The 20612-nt window shown below is 40.9% G+C and overlaps 1 protein-coding gene across 2 annotated transcripts in view; it reads left to right on the forward strand.

Moving 5' to 3' along the window:
* The first annotated feature begins 1358 nt into the window (after nt 1–1358).
* The window catches only part of SGCG (sarcoglycan gamma), a 93106-nt gene continuing 73852 nt past the window's right edge, over nt 1359–20612 (forward strand). For both annotated transcript variants that reach the window (XM_062195409.1, XM_062195410.1), the window contains exon 1: nt 1359–1631. The gene's annotated coding sequence lies outside the window, so the exon portion shown is untranslated. The remainder of the gene's footprint in view (nt 1632–20612) is intronic.

Consider the following 20612-nt stretch of genomic DNA (forward strand, 5'->3'; position numbering starts at 1 on the left):
ATTCATCTGTACCGTCAAAACCTTCTGTAAGTCCTCCCACGGCAGTCCTGAAAGCCGAGGTGGGTGGTACTAAATACGCCTGTAACTCGGGGTGAAGATCGCACACAACCTGACTGCTGTCTTTAAAAAAAGTCCCCAAAATATTACGATGTTCGTTGCAACAAAGCCCATTTACTGATTTGATGGGAAGGTCCCCCATATGTAACCTTTGTGCCATTTCAGTCAGCATATTGAGTTAAACATTTTGACTTTTCAGATAGTCACTGATCCTAAAATATCTTCCAAACCGTTATTGTTAAATATCCTAGGTGTTTTTGTTAAGGACTGATTTTTGTGCTGTAATTCTATGTCTGACTGTGTTGAAGGAATCGATTCTTGAAAGATTTTTAACTGTCTTATGAAGCATGATCAGTTGAAGCTGCATTGGCTTTTAATTTAAGACCTGCAGCTGTTAGTGTGATAGGAGGATCGAATTTCAAAAGAAGTTACAATATGAATAAGCAGAATGAAGAGAAAAGGTCTCCTGAGAAAAAAATTAATTAAAATCAAGCATATGGAGTATCATTGGATTGGTTCTTATATTCAAGTTTTAGTACTAAAATTAAAATTTCAGATATATAATTTGTCAGTTTTAATTCATGCTGCAAACGAGGCTACCTAAAAACAATGCAAAAGGATTAAGATCATTCAAAGCTTTGATATTTATTATTCTTTCGTCTTATAAAAAACTGAACATTCAAGCGTTTTTATTTGCTTATTTTTATCTTATTTTTAAAATTTAACAATTTTTATCATTTTGTCATACTTCATATGTAGATTTTTACTTGCATACATGTACATAACATTTTTCTTGGGCCTAATTATTTTTAAATAAAGATTACTTAGAGCTACATGATTACATTCATATAATTTACTAAACATAATGTAAACTGGTTTGCTCAGAAGCACTGTGATAATTTTAACATGGAGAGCTGGTTTGCTTTCCATTTATTATCATATTCAGCATTTAAGGCTTTTCTCCTTAAAAAGAGGCTGAAGGAACTGATTTTTAAATAGTGACTATTTTATAGTTTACAATTTATTTAGATGAGAATAGTAAACATGTCATATTACAAGTCACAAATTCTAAAGCTTGTATTTCAATTTGAAATTATTTTTCATGAGGTTACATCTACATTAGACGCTACCAGAAACCGGTCTCAGAAGTATTTTGCTATTCATTTGAGGTGAAGTTAATTTTAGAAAGTTCTAATTGCACAAGACTCATGACTCAGGCTTTAAATGGTGGAATGTTGGTTTTGTAAGAATGGTTTGGACTTTTCTGGTTTTGCTTCATTTTGTTTTTTGGAACACTGAGAGCTGTGTCCTGGAATGGGTTCTTAACAATTTTGAGTGTGGTATGAACTGTTTATGTCACCGAGTAAAATTAGATGTGCCTGTTGCTAATATGAGGGGATGAAACATGATACAAGGCCAAACACGTGACAGCCCTTTCTTCCAGGCGTAGCTGCTGAAGCTGAAACCCTTTCCTCTAGCTCTGTAAGTAATGGAGAAGTTCGAAACCTTCTGTGTCGCCTAGCGCTCAGGCTGCTTGCGGTGACTTCCCCAGCGCACTTTCCAGGACATCTAAGGTGAGTAATCAGTTTTAACTTGGATTTTGTGTAATTAAATGCACAACTTAAAGACTGCCATAGGTTTCTTGGTCTTTCTCCTGCATAAGCAGAACAGTGGCTAATAAGTTAAAAATAATGTTGAATAAACTGATTGTATCAAAATAATGATATATTAATTATTAACAAAATTCAGTTAACTTCTTATTTCGACTGTTACTCTAACTAGTAATATGCTCTGTATTTTTTGCATATTCATGAATTTCTGGTATTTGCAACTTGTAGAATGCCGTGGCAGCATTTCTGTATACTGGGCATTAAATTGGGTACTGTGATTAATCCAGACAAAGCATTATCTTTAAGATCATTGACTCATAATTCTACTCTGAAACTTTTGAGGTAGAGTTACAGTTGCTTTAGATTCTGTTGATAGTTTTGTTTTAGACTTGAAGAAGCAGACTAAAATTAATGAGAACAAAAGTCAAGTCATTTTCTAAATCGGGAATAAGCAAAACAAGAGCAAAATAGCAACCTGGCTGGCTCAGTAACTCTTCTTTAGTAAAAAAAAAAGGGAAGAATCTTTGTCTCCCAAAATATGGAAAAAACTAAATTGTTTTTTCAAATAGTAAAATAAACATATGTTAATGCTTTGGATTATGAAAACTTGTGGGTATTTTGTATTTCCAAAATTAATATATGGCAATTGGAAAACATAAGTTTTTATGGAAAGGCGTATAGAAAAATAGTGAGGGGAAATATAACTCCAATGATTGAAAGATTTGCCAGCAGGACAGAGTAACTCACTATTACAGGATAAACTACAAAAAGTACTTTTTTTTTTTTTTCTCATTTTCTTGGAAATACTTTGTAGAGCTAGATACAAAGAGGTACACATCAAAGCCAATAGTTCAATTTTGGATTAGTTTTATAAGTTCTAGAATTCATTTAAGATTTTCTATCAAGGACAAATGGAAAATAGTATTTTAGTGTAGTAAGATATACCAAAGACTAGCAAACCCAAATTTCCAAAAGATGCAACTGATCATGCAATCAAAGTGCTGAGAATGAAGTTGTTCCACATTGTCCTTTAAAACACATACTTTCCCTAGTCATTAAATTGCTATTGAACTGAACAGGAAAATTAAAGACTAGGGGCAAATGTTTAGCATAGAAGGCAAGGCACCAGTTGGGATGCCCATGTCCCACATGAGAGTCCTTAGGTTGCACTACCGGCACCAGCTCTTGACTCTTTGCCGCTTCCTGCTAATGCAGACCCTGGGAGGCACTAGAGATGGCTCACGGAATTGAGCCCCTGCCACTTACATGGGAGACTTGGATTGAGTTCCCAGCTTGGGTTTCAAGAGTGAACCAGGAGATGGGTGCTTTTTCTGACTCTCAAATAAATACTTTAAAAAAAAAAAAGGATTTTTAAAAGAGAAAAGTAAAGATTGGTTCTAAATTATGAGTGAGTGCCCAGTGAGTTTACGTTTACATGCTTTGTAGGGCCTGTAATTATTTGTTCCTATTCTGTGGTTCCTGGTAGCACCTTGCTGCTTCCCAGCCATGCCCACCACTGCTGTGGTTTCCCAGTGAGAAGAGAAAACGTCAGATCCTTGAAGTTGACTCTGCTGTTTCTCCTTCCTTCAGAACCTGCCCAACCCTCACAAAACATTCCTTCCTACCCTCCTCTCCTCTTCCTCAGCCTCATTAGCACCTGCTGGCTCTTTTTTTTCTCTGCACCTGTTGCAAGGTCAGATAGTTCTGTGATGTAAGTATGGAATCCATCCCCTACTGTATTTGCTGTTTAGGATTCCAACTTCATGTATGATTCTGTATGTAATGCTCCACAGGACTTTCTGGGAAAACTGACAATGAGAATATTTAGTCTTTGGCGGATTTGCAAAGGTCTTGAGATTCCTCTCAGATTCCCTCCAAGTGTTAAAGTGTACCTGACTTTGTATACCATTGCGTAGTGCACCACTGCGGAAACAGGAGGCTGGGAACTAGGAAGGACTTGCTTATGCCCAAAGGCATTTGTGCTGTATTCTAAAGCAGCACAGAGCCCTCGGAACAAACAGAAGAGCAGAGGCAGGCATTTGGTTGAGCTGTTAAGATGCCCATCCTGGGGCTGGTGCTGTGGCACAGCAGGTTAACGCCCTGGCCTGAAGCACCAGCATCCCATATGGGCACAGGTTGGAGACCTGGCTGCTCCATTTCCAATCCAGCTCTCTGCTATGGCCTGGGAAAGTTGTTCTTGGGCCCCTGCACCCACGTTGGAGACCCGGAGGAAGCTCCTGGCTCCTGGCTTTGGATCGGCACAGCTCCGGCCATTGCTGCCAATTGGGGGATGAACTATCGGATGGAAGACCTCCCTCTCTCTCTCTGCCTCTCCTCTCTCTGCTGTGTAATTCTGACTTTCAAATAAATAAATAAATCTTTTTAAAAAATGACAATCCCACGTCAAAGTGCCCTGGTTCTGGCTCCCAACTCTAGATTCTGGCTGATTCCACACCTTGGGAGGCATACTGGTGGCTCCAGTGATTGGGTGCCTGCCACCCACCTGGGAGACCTGGATTGAGTTCCCAGACCTTGGCCTTATCCCCCACCCCAGCATAGCTAGGAGCATTTGGGGAATAAACCAGCAGATGGGGGTCTCTCTCTTCCTCTAAGTCTCAAATAAATGAATTAAAAGTAATAATAAAGTAAAATAGAAGAGCAGGGTAATCACATTTACTCTTTGGAAGGATCCCTCCTAGTGCCATTAAGAATAGAGTAAGTAAGGGCAGTGCAGGAGGCCTTAAAACCTAGCTTCACCTTTGTGACTACTTTAACTCTGTTTCGCCTAAGTTCTCAATTAGTTTTGTTTGTAGAACATCCTTGTAAAGAATAACATCAAGGAAGAGGCCGTGATTACAAAATTTAGGCTGTGGAATCAGAACCACTCTTTCTGGCAACCCCACTTCTGTGCATCACTGAATATCCATACACTCAACTTCCCTGGTGTATAGGAGGAGGTAATCCATGGCATCTGTCTCCCTGGTATGGTGAATATCAAATTCAACTCATGTAAGGCACTTAGAAAGCTTCTGACTTCTTAATACAGAGTAGCTTTCTTCTTCATCAGCTGCAACAAGAAAGCATGTGAAGCACTTGAAAAAGTTTGTGGAAAATAGAAGGACAAGATAAGCCTGTGTTGGAGCAGGATATTTTGAAGTCCGTGCCTAGATTGTTCATGCCAGGCATTTTCCATGAGCATTTTGAAGACCCCTCATTTACATGGACTTCAAAACAGTGCATGAATGTATGAAAAAACTATACAGGGAGTTCAAAAAAGATCTGCACTAAAATAAACTTATATTTTCATTACATTTTCCCATGACCTTCTTGAAGGGCCCTCAAATAACCTGCTAGGTCGACCACCACGGATGGAGAAGTCAAGGACCGCCCCCCCAGGAGGAAGGTTGTGAGTGGGTAGGATCTCTAACCTGCTTCTCCTGACTCCCTAGGATTCCCCATGAGCCCCTCTCAGGCAGGAGAGTCCAGGCTAAGGCTGCTTCCACTCCAATAGAGAATGTCGACCACATGCAGTCATGGCTGCTGAGGACGGGCAGGTGCATTCCAGGAGGCAAGCAGTATAGCTGGCCCGACTCCTGGTGACCAATATCTCCACTGGCGGGATTTAGGAAGGCAGGAAAGCCGAATGACTGATTTGGTGTTTCATTAAACATTTTAGTCCTGAATGAAAACTTTATGGGAAATATTCTCCAATGTTAACTTTGATGAAATGTAAGAACATTGCTGTTTGCTTTCTGTAATGCATTTGAATGTGCATATTCTGGCCATATTTGAAATTCACGTTCAATCATCCCATTCCAATCCTGAAGAAAAGGTGACCACAGAGTGGAAGTGAATTGTGGCCCAAAGCCCTCTGATTGGTTTTAATGAACCGTTCAAGGCAATCAGAAAATTGCATAAACACATTTGATAAGAACCTTAATTATGTTTACGGCAAGACTTTCTTTTTGCTGTGAATCATTTAGAGTGTTGCAACTAAAAAGAAACTCAGTTTAGCTGATAAATGTAAATACTTTCCTTTTCTTAAAATTTGTCCTTAACTTGTGTGAATATTTTTCAGAGTTAGAATTTAGTTAAATGCTATTTTTAGAGACTGGGCAAATTAAAGATTGTGATTTTTTTTTTTTTGAAGTGGAGTTAGAGTTGGTTTGCCTGTAAATTTCAACCTTAATAAAAAAAAAATCAAAAGACTTCATAAACAGATGACAGTTTACTTTATTCTCTATTTGGTTTAACGTGAGTTGCATGTGGAATTTTAATTTAAGAATATTCTAAACCCCGTATTCCTTTTGTAATTAAGGTTACATCTATCAGGCTGACTTGGAATATATGCAATATATGCAAAAACTGCAGTAAGCTGCTTTCTGGCCTGGGGTTCCTACATTAACTGGCTAATGAATGGCCAGTAGAGAGGGTTTTCTGGACTCCCTGGCCTCCGCCCACATCCTGCCCTAGCCTGCTTCCCTCCTCGCTCATACCTCCCTCTTGAGACCGTGCCCTGGGTAATCCCTTGTACAAGAAGCCTCATTTCAGGCTCTGCTTCCAGGGAGCCCGACCTAAGACAGATAAAGGTAAACAGTGTCCTACTGAGAAATCCATCAGTCTCCCGACTGCATTTTCAAATCCCAATTTTCCAAACAGCAGTTGCTGAGACAGATATCTAGAAAACAGGCTCTGAGCTGGAGACCAGCATGCCGGCTTATTGGAGTGCAACTTCGATAAACACAGGTGCAGGAGAGGGGGCAGAAGGAGGTACAGAAGAGTGACAACATTGTGACCAAGCTCTGATGGGTCTGCAGACTGCTTCCCAAATGGAGGGCATGGCTGGGCTTCTGCAGCTCAGCACTTAACCTACCGCGAGATGTGCTTCTCATGGGGAGGTCACAGCTGTGGGCAAGGCAGCTCTGTGTCGTTTAAAGCTATGCTCATCTCCAGCCTTCGCTGCTGGCATCTGAGGAGTGAGTGTCTTGCTTCTCAATAGCAGCCGGGGTGGCACACTGCTAGAGCCACCCCAGCATCCCTCAGATTCTCTTGGTCATCAACCCCAAGGCACCTGTGGCTCTTGCATGGCAGAACATTTGTCCATTGACTGTCACAATGGTCAGAAATAATAAAGCAGGTCCTGGAGATCTACTTGGGTGATGAAAATATTCTCCCGAAACAGTTAGTGTAAGAATGATGTGTCCTGGTCTTCCCAGTGCTACCTTGGTGAGAGCTGCTGATGTGAATGGATGACAACTTAAAGATTCACGGGACCTCCCCAGTGATGGGTGGTTTAGGAAAAGCCTGTTATACAAGAACTGGACATGGAAGGGAGAAGATGAGGTGTTGCTGAAGAAAGGGATGAATAAGTCCAGAATTACAAAGAGTGTAATTTTTTGAGTGAGATTTACAGATAGAAATGTGTTCTCAAGGTGACAGTGAGACATGGGTCATATGCCATGAAACAGGAAGACACGGGATTTGTAGACAGAGGTGGTCATGGCTAATTAAAATATAACTGGACTTTTCAAAAAAAGAAAGTTTAAAAGGAACACTAATACTCATAAGAGGTATTCCAGGCATCATACAAGAGTCGCAAGTTATCTAAGCAATTTTGTTTGTCTCATAGGGCTTGGAATAACCATTCAAAGGCTCTGGTTATGCCACGCTGAATCTGTACAAAGATGATGTCATTCCAAAATACCATTTTAGATTTGCTTTCCCAGACTGCTGGCCACCAAATCTATTGTATCAGTTTCTCCAGGACACACTAGGAGACTGGGACTTGTATGCTAGAAGCATATTGAGGAATACTCTTAGGAAGGGCAACTTTAAGGCAGTGGAAACTGGATTGGACAGAGGAAGGAGTTGAGCTATGTTGCAGTGACAACAGTGGCCTCAGCTGACCCTTGAGGGCTGACTGGAGGCACTCTCTGACATTATCTTGGCCATTCAGAGATGTTCTGAATTAAGACCAAGCTCTTGAACCCAGCCTCTGCAGCCACTGCGTGCTCAGGGAGCTCCACTCACGGTTGGGAGGGGTGGTCCTCAGCTCTCGTCAGCTAAAGTACTTCCAGGGCAAGAACTCAGGTGTGAATTCTAAGAGGAAACAGACCTAGAAGCTGGGACAATGAGCTCCTTGGAGATGAGGGAAGAACTAGAAAGCACATTATAGCAAATGCAATGACCAGCAACCTTTAAAAATGTTCTGTGTTTATGAATATTTTATTTTTCCTGAATGTTTTTGAAAATAATTTCTTTCCTGATTTTACTTCTGTGGAACAACCACCACAAATAGTGTCTAATAGACATTCCATTGTTGTGTCATATCCACACATCAATCAACAAATATTAAGAGGAGTTATAGGCATTGAGACTGGCCGAACAGAGAAAAAAAGAAAATCATTTTGCCTCATAGAGGTGGACAAATATGGGAACAAAGATGCAATACTTTTTGGATGTCAGTGAGATAGGAAAAGGAGACAGGGGAAATAAACTTGGATTGAAGATTAATCTCCTTGGATTCAGAAGTGGGAAAATAGGTTAATGCCGTCAGCAGACCTGAGACCACCCCATTCCTAGCTCAGCCTTGCAAAAATTCTGTCTTCAATAGTGGTTACGGCCGGCGCCACGGTTCACTTGTCTAATCCTCCGCCTGTGGAGCCGGCACCCCAGGGTTCTAGTCCGGGTTGGGGCACCGGATTCTGTCCCAGTTGTTCTCTTCCAGTCCAGCTCTCTGCTGTGGCCCGGGAGTGCAGTGGAGGATGGCCCAAGTGCATGGCAGACCAGGAGGAAGTACCTGGCTCCTGGCTTCGGATCAGCACAGTGCGCAGGCCGTAGCGGCCATTTAGGGGGTGAACCAATGGAAAAGGAAGACCTTTCTCTCTGTCTCTCTCTCTCTCTGTCTAACCCTGCCTATCAAAAAAAAAAAAAAATAGTGGTTACACCCAACAGGCTGTGTCAAAAGACATCTAAATAATTGTCTTTTTATTCTCCACAAAGAACTAGAGGCTCATTATTATTTTGGTAATGACTTTGATTAAGTCATATTCTTACATCAAAAAGCTCAACAGGATAAAAAATTAAAATGTTTGATTTATAATATATCAGGAGGAATGAATCATGAAAAGGATTTCAATATAATGGTTCTATTTTAAGTATTTTAATATGACTATACATGGAAACTATGTAAGCATTACATAAATCCTTGAGATAATAATTTTAGAAAACTGATATTTGAATTTTTGTTGACATATGATAGTTGTACATGTTTATGTTTTGTCTTTTTGATAATAGCCATTATAACTGGAATGATTTTGACTTGCATTTTCCAAGTGATAACTGAGTTATTTATTTGCTTTGCTATTGAGTTTGCTGAATTCCTTATAAAGTCCAATTAGTGACCTCTTGTCAGATGTATAGCTTGCAAATATTTGTCCCATTTTGTCTGTTGCCTCTTCATTCTATTGTTTCCTTTGCTATATATTTTGATGTAGCAACTGTCATATATTTTTGCTTTTGTTGCCCATGACTGAGATCTTATCCAAAAGACTAATGTCCAGGGCCTTGTCTATGTTACTGATGTTGTAGAATTCTTCATATTTAATGTGAGTCTTATCTATAGTAATCATTTCCAGAAATTTCTCAATATTCATATTCTATAAATATATAATCTTTGGAATACTAAGATGATATGAATTCATAGATCTATGACCAAAATTATTCTAGCACATTGCCTTTTCTATGTGGAGCTGTGATGACATATTTTAGGGAAGTACAGGCCTCCAGATGTGTTGCCAAAATATATTGGATGATACCTCAACAGCAACTGTAAGGTTAGGTGGATTGGTTGTCAGTGTAGTTGAAACAAATGGCTTTGAAATAATTATAGTAATCAGAGGTATAACCTTTATAAAACTTATAATTCTCATGATGTTAAAGTCTTGTTTTTCACCAGCTAGATTTATAATCCACCTGTTGGGAGAAAGACAGGCAGCAGGTACAGGAGCTTAAGAACTCTAGGAATCCCTGTTGTAAGTCCATTCCCAGGTTCATGGGACTTAGAGGAAAATTATTACGTTCCTTGAGATACTAGAAAAAACTTCCGATGCCACTAAACATCCCCTTGAAGCCCTGACGTATTTTTAAAAAATTGAATAACTGAGCAATTGAAAACTACTTTTGAAGAAGCATAGATTTCAGGAAATCCTAGGCAATGAGTATCACACACCTTTAGTTACTTTCTGAGTCATCTGCAGGGACTTTCTGAGTAACAAAACACAGAATCGATAAAGACTTTATAACATATATCACCTGGAGAGGCAGTGCGGGGAGGGCAGCAAGCCAAGATGGTGACTGAGAGGCTCTGGCGACCACCTCCCCTCAGAGACACCAGCTAGACCAGCTGTGCACACGCTAAGGGCTAGGTCACCTTCATAAGAGCTGTGGAAGCCAGGTGAGAGACCCCAGCATGTCATCTTGTTGTAATCACAATAAAAGGCATGGATGAAGCAGATAAGGAAAGATGTGTCCTAGTCAGCTCTCCTGCAGTTCCAAGGAGTACAGAGTGTAGAGATGCCTCCTGTTTGTGAGAGGGTAAGCAGAATCCCCATGCCACTGGGAAAAATTTCAGCTGGGCTGAGCCTACCTGCCCCTGCCCTTAGCCTATTACCTGTTGAGTGAATACTGGGAGCGTCCATAGCCAGGTGGCCTCTGCCACCACTCCCCCAATGGCCAGGAGACAGCAGACTCTATTCCTGCAGAGACGCAACTTAGGACCATGCCTTGGAGCTCAAAGCTGGGCCTGCTGCACCAAAACCTGATATCTTATAAAGCCCAAATCCTCTACCACGCAGCCACTGCTCACAGAGCAAGCGTCTAGAATTGTGCAGCGTCAGGCAGACACTGTGCTCCAGTGGGTTGGACTCATTTTGACAAGTAATACTGCCAGCCTTAGGTAAGCCCAGAGGGTACCTACAGGACTTTGTGGGACCTAGATAACTCTAGGACCCTGGTATGACCAGCCTGGGCCCAATCTGGGTGATCAGATGGCTGCCTTTATCACTCTCCTCCAACTCTGAGCAGACAGCAAAGGGCCAAGAAATCGCATCTTGGAAATCAGTGCTGAGCTGGTAAAGCCCAGTGCTGGGCAGATCCTAAGGGATTCCATTCCTAGGCCAGTGTCTGTGGGCAGAACAAGTCCAGAGACCTGCACCCCAGTAAGATAGGCTGGGTAACAACACAAGCCTCCCATTGAACTAGTGTGCATCCCCAAGATTGCCCAAGACCTAGTGACTGTGACATCCAGCTGTGACTCACCTAGGGTTTGCCTAGGGAGCTGGGAGCTGCCTCTATCAGCCCTCCTGCAACCTGGGGCAGACAGTAAGGTATTCTGTGATCCTGAATGAGCAGTCTTATACCCAAGCCAACATCACCAGTGGTTGATAGGTGCAACATTGGCCAGAGAGCCTGCCTCAGAAGCAGACAGACCAAAGCTCACCTCAACAGAACAGATGAATTGGAATCTGTAAGGATATAACTGCAAATGAAGTCAGGTTACTAAAACCAACCCTTCAATGCACAGATAGCTTCACATTCCAGCAAGTGTCGGTAACTTCCAGGGAAACATGTCCTCATCCTTTAAAGACCAAAAGAGATGTCAGAAACTAACTCCATAGGAACTAGAACTTCAAAATGTGCAAATGAAAATTTCAAAGTAGCTGTTTTAAAGAAACACAATGAAATTTAAGAGAGCATAAAAATGTTCAATAGTCTAATAAATTTGATAGAGATGGAAGTAATGAACTAAAATCAAGCAGAAATCCTTCAACTGAAAAATACAAAGTGTTATTGATGTGATAGAAGGCATCAATAGCAGAGTAAATCAAACACAGTAAGAATCAGTGAGCTCAAAGACTATTTAAAAATAGCAGTTGGAGTCCAGCGCTGTGGAATAGAAAGTTAAGCTTCTGCCTGTGATGTTGGCAACCCATGTGGGTACTGGCTCAAGTCCCTGCTGCTCCACTTCTGATCCAGCTCCCTGCTGAAGGGTCTGGGAAGGCAGTGGAGGATAGCTCGAGTGCTTGGGCCCCTGCACCCACGTGGGAGACCTAGAGGAAGCTCTTGGTTTCTGGTATCAGCCTGACCCAGCCATAACCGTTGCAGCCATTCGGGAACTGAACCAGCAGATGGAAGATTTCTCTCTCTCTCTCTCTCTCTCTCTCTCTCTCTCTCTCTCTCTCTTTTGCCCCCTTCTCTGTATTTCTGCCTTTGAAATTAAAAAAGGTCTTAAAAAAAAAAAGAAAATAGTAGTTGGAGGAGGAAAAAAGGAAACAAATTAAGAAGAATAAAGTTTATGGAAAAATATGGAATAGCAGGAAAAGTTCAAATAAAGTTATTGGGATGCAGAAAGGAGTTGAGAATGCCAAAGCCTATTCAAAGACATAATAGAAAGCATGTTCAAAGAGATGACAGAAAACCTCCCAAACCCAGAGAAGGAGTCAAATATCCAGGTACAGAAAGGTCAAAGGTCACCAGATTCAACCAAACCAAATCTACTCCAAGACATATTATAGTCAAGCTCTCCAAGGTTAAAGATAAAAGCAATGTTCTCAAAACTGCAAGAGAAAAAAAGCAAATATCATCTAAAGAGTTCCTAACTCACCCGACTTCTCAGCGGAAGCCTTAGAAGTCAGGAAGGAATGGGATGAGACTTTTACAGCACAGAAGGGAAAACCACGCCAGCCAAGAACACTGTATCTAGAAAAGCTGTCTTTCAGTTTAGAAGCTGACATAAAGACATGCCCAGACAAGCCAAAGCTGGGAGAATTTATCACTACCAGACCTAAGTCACCAAAAAATGCTAATAGGAGTTCTTCTAACAGAAGGAGAGACATATTAGCAAATACGAAGAAAATTCAGAAGGCAGAAAACTCACTGGTAAGAGTAACTATAGAAACAAATCCTGAATTCTCTAATACTGTAAATGTGGTATGTCAATGTGTATCTTTACTGTGAAAACAAAACATTTATAATCTCTATATTTAAATGTTAAGAGACGGGCAATATTGAAAAGGTCCAATGTCACATGAAAAGTTCAAAACGTGGGAGACATGGAACACAATTGTGCAGCTGTTTATTGGGATTTCACATCTCTTTGAGTTTTTTCTCTCTGTTTTCTCCTCTCTTTATAATCAGCATTATGTTGTTACCATTTCAATATAACTTGTTATAAGAAAAAAGAGTTTTTTAAAGCCTCATAGTAATCACAAAACAAGAACCTATAACAGACTTAGTTAAAAAAATATTGAGGGGGGTAATCAAAGTGTATCACTAGAGAAAATCTCTTATCCACAAAAAAACATTGTAAGAGAGGGAGAAACAAACAAACAAAATATGATAAAATACAAAACATATCAAAATGGAAGTAGTAAGATCGTACCTATCAATAATTACCTTAAATATTAAATATCCATATAATAAACCCAAAAGGAGAGATAGACTTCAATATAATAATAGTAGAGGACCACGGGGGCTGGTGCTGTGGCATAGTAGGCTAAGCCTCTACCAGCAGTGCCAGCATCCCAAATGGGCACTGGTTCAAGTCCCAGCTGCTCCACTTCTGCTCCAGCTCCCTGTTGATGGCCTGGAAAGCAGTGGAGGATGGCCCAAATCCTTGCGCTACTGCACCCACGTGGGAGACCCAGAAGAAGCTCCTGGCTCTTGGCTTTGGATCTGCTCAGCTCCAGCCACTGCAGCCATTTGGGGAATGAACCAGTGGATGTAAGACATCTCTGTTTCTCCTTCTCTCTGACTGTAGCTGTGACTCTCAAATAAATAAATAAAATATTTAAACTAAATAAATAGTCTAGGACCTTATTGTCCCTCTTTCAGGAATGCACAAATCATCTAGACAGAAAATCAACAAAGAAACAGAAGGAGTAAATTGCATCCTATGTCAGTTGGTCCTAACAAACATGTACAAAATGTTCCATCCAACAGATGCAAAATGCACATTTTCTGAAAAGCACATGGAATACATTTTCCAGGAAGGATCAAATGGTAGGGCACAAAACTAGTCTCAACAAATGTAAAAGAACAGAAATCATATCAGGTATCTTCTCTGACCAAAATTTAATGCAATAAACTGGAAATCAATGAGAAAAATGTTGTAAATGACACAAGTACAGGAAACTAAACAGAATATTCCAGAACAAGTAAAGAATTAAGGGACAAATCAAGGAGGAAATTTAAAAATTTCTTAAAATGAATGAAAACAGAAATACAACATATCACAACCTGTGGAATAAACCAAAGTAGTGCTGAGAGGGAAGTGTTTTAATGATCAATGCCTGTGTCAGAAATACAGAAGATCTCAGACAACTTATCACTACCCCTCAAAGAAATAGGGGAGAAAACAAATCAAATTAAAAAAATGATAGAAGGAAAGAAATAGTAAAAGAGAGGGACTGGCACTGTGGCATAGCCAGTAAAGCCTCTGCCTGTGACACCAGCATCCCATATGAGCACCAGTTTCAGTCCTGGCTGCTCCACTTCCAATCCAGCTCCCTGCTAATAATGCACCTGGGAAAGCAGCAGAGGATGACCCAAGTGCCTGGACTCTAGCCCCCTCATGGGAGACCAAGAAGAAACTCCTGACTCCTGACTTTGGATGAGCCCAGCTCCAGCTGTTGTGGCCATTTGGGAAGTAAACTAGCAGATGGAAGATCTCTCTCTCTCTCTCTCTCTCTCTCTCTCTCTCTCCCCCTGTAATTCTGATTTTCAAGTAAATAAATAAATCTTCAAAAATTTTAAAAATGAATATATGGAAATTACATTGAAATAAAAAAGCAATAAAACAGATCTGCTTCCTTGGAAAGATAAACAAGACCGATAAATTTATCAAGAAAAAAGATAAAGAGGTGGAAATAGACACATTATTTCTGACTCCACAGAAATACAAAGGATTGTCAAAGATTATTATGAACAACTACATGTCAATAAATTCTGTAACCCAGAAGAAATGGACAAATCCTTGCACACATGCACCTTAGCCAAACTGAATCATGAGGAAATAGAATACCTAAAACAACTAACAATAAATAGTAACACTGAGTAATTTTTAAAAATCTCCCATCAAAGAAAAGCCCAGAACCAGGTGGTTTCATTGCTGAAGTCTATTAAACATTTAAAGAACAGTTAACATAAATCCTTCTTGTTACTTCAAAAAATTAAGAAAGGAGGGAATTCTTCCAACTACCTTGATACCCAAAGCAGAGAAGGACACAACAATAATAGCAGCAACGACAAAACCTTACAGGTTATCGGTGATGAACATAGATACAAAATCCTCAACAAAATGCTAGCAAATCAAATGCAACAGCACATCAAAAAGAACCCTCTCAATGGTCAAATGGGATTCATCCCAGGGATGCAAGGCTGGTTCAACATATGTAAATCAATAAATGGATACCTCACAGCAATGGGATGAAGGGTAAAAATCACATGACCAGCTCAGTAAGTGCAGAAAACAGTTGATAAAATTCAACATCACTTCATAACCAAAACTGGCAAAATTGGGTATAGAAAGAATATTCCCCAAATGAATAAAGGCCAGAAATATCAGGCCAACAGGTAACATTGTATTGAATGGGGAAAAGCTGAGACTTTCTAATCAGTAACAATACTAGGATGCCACTTTCACTTTTATTCAACATAATACTAAAGGTCCTAGCCAGAACCATTAGGCGAGGGAAAGAAATACAGAGCATTCATATTGGAAGGGAGGAAGGCAAATTATTACTGTTTGCAGATTACAAGACCATAATGTATTGGAAATACCAAAAAGTCCACCAAAGAGACCAATACAGCACAGTTCCAGGATACAAAGTCAATGCACAAAAACCAGTAACATTTTTTTGTACAAAAATCATGATTCATCTGAAAAAGAAACCAAGCAAGCAAGTCCATTTCCAACAGCTACATAATAAATAAAATAGGAAACTGCAGCTTCCAAGCAAATCTGCTCCACCATTTTCCCCAGTGCTTTAGTAAAACAAACATCAGACTGGAGTGGAGTTTGGGGGAGGAATTTGTCTGATTTGGGAGATGAGGAGAAATAGCAAGGCGAAGTCCAGTTGTTCAGGTACCAGAAACAGGGATCAGAAAGAAAGGAGGTTCTGTGAACCACTTCCTAAGGCTCAAGATCAGATGTTAGAACCGCAGAGTCCTGCAGTAGAGCCTTTCCAAAGAATTTTACCAATGTCAGGACGCACCCTGGGGCTGGGGCAGTCGGGACAAGCCTGCCAGGCCCTTTAAGTGCATCCACTCATCAATGGACGGCTGCTCAGCTGACAAAATTGTCAAAAAACTTCCATCCTAAGTCTTGTCTTTACAACTCAGTCTGACTGGTAAGAGAGGAAAGGGAGTTACATACAACAGTGGAATTGAAATGCAGAAGCAGAAACACTGCTTCTCAGACACTAAAGTTCCCCCGAGACCTGTCCCTTCGTCTTAGGAGGGTAGAACTTGATATGCTCTTGAGCCATAAAATGCACCGTTGGAAGCCAAGGCGTGCTCCTGGATAAGCATCCATGCTGGAAAACAGAGTGGTATGCCTGAGCGCTGGGATCTGAAATATGGGGAGCTTCCGCCTGTGAATCCTGACGCATGCATCAGTCATAGCATTAAAGCAATAAAAGGGTCTGGAAAATCATCCACAAATCTCTCAATTCCTCTTTTGTTTAGTGGGTTCCAACTTTTTCCCAGATCTTCGTGGGCTTTCTGTCGAAGTTGGCAGGGTGTCTATGAAAGGACTGATATAACAGACACATAATTTATGAGTCAAGGTAGAATGATGTAGCTTTTTAAACATACTGCTAGAGCTCAGATGTGGAAATCTATTCCACAAACACACTGTAAGCGAGATTATATTTATTCTGCCTTCCTTTAATAAAAACATATCATTTAGCTTCTGCCGTGTGCCAGGCACCATTGTAGGTGCCAGTTATATCATGAACAAAATTGACACACTTCCTGTCCTTATGGAGATAAGAATCTAATACAGAACAGGCAGGAAAAAGTAAATAAATCAATCTAAGTCTTGTAAAGAAATAAGCAGGAATTAAACTGGACCCACTTGTAGATTATACAGGATAAAAAGCCCATAGGAAAGGTGTTCAGGAAAGAATGAGGCCAGCAGGACTGAAGTGGCCGCCACAGGTACAGACCCATAGTCCAGGCAGACGGAACAACCTGTGCAAATGGTGTGGGACAGGAGCAGGCTGACTCTGATGAGGGAGTGGAAGGCAGCCACTGTTGGCAAGCGCCCAGTGGGACGGGATGGAGAGGGAGAAGTGGGTTGTGCCCGACAGGGAGGAGCTGCCCCTGGCTACGGTGGGAAGCTGCTAAGCAACCGGAAAGGCTGTGGTGCTGTTGTTGAGCTGCCATGGGGAGAAGTGGATCAAGAGGGGCAGAGTGGGTGCAGAAGACCAGTGAAGAGCTGCCCTGCGGCGTGGGAAAGAGGGGTTGGAGAGGGGAGAACAGATCAGAGCTTTGTTCAGTGTGCACACACACAAGGCTGGTAGAGAGAGGAATTGTGGATGGCACTCTTGATCTGAGACGGTCCGCTGGGGTCATTTACTGAGGTGGGAAGTGAGGAAAGAAGAGGTTTTGGAGGAAGGCTAGTCGTAGAAAATGAAGTCACAGGGAAGAGCATTTAGCCTAGCATTTAGCCTAGCAGTTAAGATGCGTATCAGAGTACCTGGGCTCGGTCCCCACATGAGACTCCTGACTCCAGTTTTCTGCTAATGTTAACGACTTATTTATTCTTTAGAAAGATTGTTTTGACCCGGAAAGAAAATGAGTCCAAAATAGTCGAACGATGTCATTTACCAAGTCTGTAAAATGCATTCTTCCCCCACGCTTAATTTATTTTTTTTAACTTTTATTTAATGAATATAAATTTCCAAAGTACAGCTTATGGATTACAATGGCTCTCCCCCCCATAACTTCCCTCCCACCCGCAACCCTCCCCTTTCCCGCTCCCTCTCCCCTTCCATTCACATCAAGATTCATTTTCAATTCTCTTTATATACAGAAGATCAGTTTAGTATATATTAAGTAAAGATTTCAACAGTTTGCCCCCACATAGCAACACAAAGTGAAAAAATACTGTTGGAGTACTAGTTATAGCATTAAATCACAATGTACAGCACATTAAGGACAGAGATCCTACATGATATTTTAAAAAAATTAATTAATTTCCTATGCAATTTCCAATTTAACACCAGGTTTTTTTTTTTCATTTTCAATTATCTTTATATACAGAAGATCGATTCAGTATATACTAAATAAAGATTTCATCAGTTTGCACCCACACAGAAACACAAAGTGTAAAAATACTGTTTCAGTACTAGTCATAGCATCACTTCACATTAGACAACACATTAAGGACAGATCCCACATGAGATGTAAGTACACAGTGACTCCTGTTGTTGACTTAACAATTTGACACTCTTGTTTATGGCGTCAGTAATCTCCCTAGGCTCTAGTCATGAGTTGCCCCGCGGTTTATTTTTTGTAAGCTGCCCTGCCTTTGTTTCTCCTGGTGCACATATGAGTATCATTCAGAACGCTCCCAGGTACAAGTGATGGAAACTCAAGTCGAAGAAGCTCAAGCCAAGATGGATCTTAATAATCCATAAAACAAACCAGGGCATCTCCAGCAGGATGTTGGTACTGGTAGGACACCAGTCTTATTCTCACACTCTCTCGCTCTCTTTCATTCTGCCTCCTTTCTTCTCAGACAAGCTCCTCCGTAGTAGAGATCTTAGCATTCGAGTTAGGAAAAGGTTACTTTTTGGACGTTTGGACATTTGCACAGGATCTGTTTTCCAGGCTGTGGTCATGACTGATTCAAGCCAGCATCTCAAGTTGGGTGAAGCCGTGTGTTTCTATAGTCCTGGCCTGAAAGACTTTTCTGCCTGGTCACCCATGGGGACAGGTTCCTTCAGCTCTTGCTCTCTGGGTTACAGGAGACAGAGTTGCACCTGCTCTTCAATATAGTGCTTGCTTAACAGCTGAGCACATGCTACAGCCAACTATTCAATTTCTCTCTCCGTTTGACATATGGCTACTTAATAGTAGATATAACCATGCCAGGAACTGGAGCGAGTTTGGTAGTGCGTAACACCTAGTTCTGGTTAGGAGATTAGGTGTACAAGAGTGACTGTCTTTGTTAGAATACTTGTTTGGACAAAAATGCTGTTCTTGCTGGGCTGATGTTCTATGCCATACAGAGTTAGAGAGAGAGAGAGAGAGAGAGAGAGAGAGAGAGAGAGAAGGAAAGGGAGAAAAGGAGAGGGAGAGACATAGAAAAAGAGAGATGGAGATCTTTCATCCACTGGTTCACTCCCCAAATGACCACAATGGCCAGTGCTGGGCCAGACCAAAGCCAGGAGCCTGGAACTCCATAGATTCCCCATGTGGGTAGTAGGGGCACCAGAACTTGAGCCATCTTCCCTTGTCTTCCCCAGTGTGTTAGTAGGGAGTTAGAGATGAAGCAAAGCAGCCAAGGCTCAAAGTGGCGTTCATATGGGATGCTGCTGCGGTAGGCAGAGGCTTAATCCACTGCACCACAATGCCAGCCCCAATGTGTCATTTCTGATAACTCAGTTTCAAAGTATTTATATGAATCCTTAGTCAAGTTCTACCCTCTTCTAATGATCTAATGATACCAGAAAATCTTCATATTTCTGGGGTGTATTTAATAAAAAAATTGAGAAATGAATATTTCAGTTGCCTTCCTCTCTTTATAAGGATAACACAATGTTTAAAAATGAGCTCACGGGGCGGCGCCGCGGCTCAATAGGCTAATCCTCCACCTAGCGGCACCGGCACACCGGGTTCTAGTCCCAGTCGGGGAGCCGGATTCTGTCCCGGTTGCCCCTCTTCCAGGCCAGCTCTCTGCTGTGGCCCAGGAGTGCAGTGGAGGATGGCCCAAGTCCTTGGGCCCTGCACCCGCATGGGAGACCAGGAGAAGCACCTGGCTCCTGCCTTCGGATCAGCGCGGCACGCCAGCTGCGGTGGCCATTGGAAGGTGAACCAACGACAAAGGAAGACCTTTCTCTCTGTCTCTCTCTCTCTCTCTATCCACTCCGCCTGTCAAATAAATAAATAAATAAATAAAATAAAAATGAGCTCACATCACAAGGAAAAAACAAAAGATTACTCTTTTATAAGCTAATATCTGCATGTCCCTTGGTTTGGATTTGGCTTGTTTTTATTTTCCTTTCAGGCACTTTTTTATTTAAATAAAGCTTTCTTCCCCATTCAGCAACTTTAAGGGCATTTATTTTGTTGGTATATTTTGTAAATAACTTTTGAAAATGGCAGTTTGCCATTTTATAAGTCAATCTTGTGAAGAAGAGAATGATCTGAAGACCTCTTACTAGGGTAAAATGTATATGTGTATGTGTGTGTGAACATGTGTGTTCACCTGCCTGCACACATATGTATATGTATTTATAATAAGGTTATGTGTGCTTTCAAGAATTATGCTTTGAATGAAATCGATAGTTATGATCCACTTTATTATATTTAGATCTACCAGGCTGAGCAATTTTACTAAATAAAACCAGTTATTCTTAAATTTATTTGATCAACCTAAATGTAAGTTAGGATAAATATGAAAATTTATTGCTAATTTTGCTATTAAAAAGAAATATATTACAGGAGGCTTTCAAAAGTTAGTGAAAATGCACCTTACCTTTCAATTCCATTTTTCCACAGACATTTTGAAGCCCTTTGTGTATATCAATTCTATAAATCTGAAAATAATTGGGATATACTATTTTAAAAGGTAGAAGAATGTGGAAAACTATTAACTTTATTTCTTTACCATATTTCTTTCTGTGGGCACATATTTTTAAATGTATTCATATAGTC

This window comes from Lepus europaeus, chromosome 6 (assembly GCF_033115175.1).
Source record: "Lepus europaeus isolate LE1 chromosome 6, mLepTim1.pri, whole genome shotgun sequence".
NCBI classification, from domain to species: Eukaryota; Metazoa; Chordata; class Mammalia; order Lagomorpha; family Leporidae; genus Lepus; species Lepus europaeus.